Here is a 2,125-nt window from a genome sequence, read left to right on the forward strand (position 1 = left end):
TTACGTGGACTTGAATGTACGCAGTTCAAGTTTTGAGCTCTATTTTGTTTTACCTGAATGAGTTTGATTTTACACGGAAATGGCATTGCAAACAGATAGAGGTTCTTTCTCCTTTAAACTTTTGAAATTGCAGTACAGTAGAGTCACGAAAGTTGGAAGTTCCACTTAATTCGAGGTGCTTCATTTAAATTTTGTTATATTTTTAGTAGCTAAAAATTCGATTTTCATTTAAATCTGAAAATAAAAATATTTTGCTACTGTAGAACTTGTTAACTACATACAGTAATACAGTAGCCCCTCGTTATATCGCGCCTCGTTATATCGCTTATTCGGATACATCGCTCTTTTCTTCTGTCTCCCGAAATATTTAAGCTTAAAATAAGGAATAAAAGCTTTGCTTTAAGTTTGAAACCATTTCTGAAAACATATGGTATTGCTCAGAGAAGGTATTTTTCTTCTTTATTTTGTCAATGAACAAAAGGAAACTATTCTTCTGAATTCGCTGGAAAAGCAGCAGTAATTCCTGTCATCCGAAAGTACATACCAGCGCAGTATATTTCAGTTTCAAGCTTTTAAACTAATTAACGTCTTTTGTATTGATACATTGCCTTTACAATGGGTGAGAGACATCAAGCAAGTGTCATACTAACCCATGTAGAAGAGAACATACGCCCTTCTTTTTGTGCTTGGTTGCACTAACCAGGATTTGCATCAAAGAATGGAAGAATGGTCTGTACGGGCAAAATATTTTTTTTGTAAACAATGTGACAGCAAGTCAAACGGATTAGAAAGTCTATTGGGAATGAGAGGGTATTGGAATGCTCACTCTTATCTCGCTGTAGCTCAGAAAGATCATCTTCATTCCCCATTTGATGTTTTTTACTTTCAGACAGTGAAAATTTACTTAAATTTCAATCATGTTTAAATATCAATCGGTGTGATATTCGTGAACTACATCGAAACCATTAGAAAATCATTTCAAAAAGAACGAATGCTAATTTAATTGTATATTGGACTTATGACTATTTTTAATGACCTCCGTTATATCGCGCTTTCGGATATATCGCTCTTTTTCTTTGTCCCCCGAAAAGCGCGATATAACGAGTGGTTACTGTAATAAAAATATATTGAGATATTGATTTGAGTAACAATTCCTATGGGGCGCTAGATATTCATAGATTAAGAGATGCCTTGGAGATTATAACTTCGATACGTAAAATTGACATTGATTTGCTAGAAAGAACATGTTAAAGTCCTCTTTTGGAGTTTGTAATCAAAAAAGGAGATGGACAACTTCATTCCATGAAAGTTACATAGATACGAAGACATTGAGACCTTCTTACAAGTGATAGTTTTTGTGTTATTCAAGATACGTACAGACGCTCAGACCTTTATAGACGTCATGACAAAACTCGTCAAAATGGATTCGGGCACAGTCAAAATGCATGTTTTGGTTGCCTTGCACATACCAATATGTATGAATATTGAGAAAAAGTTGTCAAAAGTCGTTTATTAAATGTAAATAGAAGGGAATTATGTTGAAATTTGATAATTGATATAGATTGAATGAAAGTGGTAAATTTTTCGATCGTTTCTTTTCTATATACAAGGATGTCAAAGATGCTCCTTAATGTCTTCTAAGTTGTGTAAATTTTAAATCGTGAAGAATTTTTTGGATAATCCGAGTTTTTAGTAATCCAAGGTGAGGTGAGCCCTATTACCTCGAATTTCGAAATTCCACTATACTAAGCAAATGGTTTCATGTGTAGAGTCTTGTGAAAATTTACTAATCAGCTCTATTAAGTAGTTGAAAATCAAAGTACAATTAAAATGCTTTGGACTAGTGTTAAGTATGTGTATGTTTTTGTTTTGTGTTTTAATCATGCGTGCAAATTATTGTGTTTATTATTTTTTCTTATTTTAGCCAGAAGCTAGGAGTCAATTTGGTCTCTTAGAAAAGAAGAAAGACTATAAATTACGTGCAAGGTAACTGAACGTTTACTTCATCCAAAACCATTAATTAGTTGCTTATTTGTCTCTGACTTATTCTGCATCAATTTTTTTTTTGTCTTAACATTCATAGTGATCTCATTTTTGAGTGCCCATTCAGTGCACAGTATGAGAT

This window comes from Uloborus diversus, chromosome 8 (assembly GCF_026930045.1).
Source record: "Uloborus diversus isolate 005 chromosome 8, Udiv.v.3.1, whole genome shotgun sequence".
Taxonomy (NCBI): Eukaryota; Metazoa; Arthropoda; class Arachnida; order Araneae; family Uloboridae; genus Uloborus; species Uloborus diversus.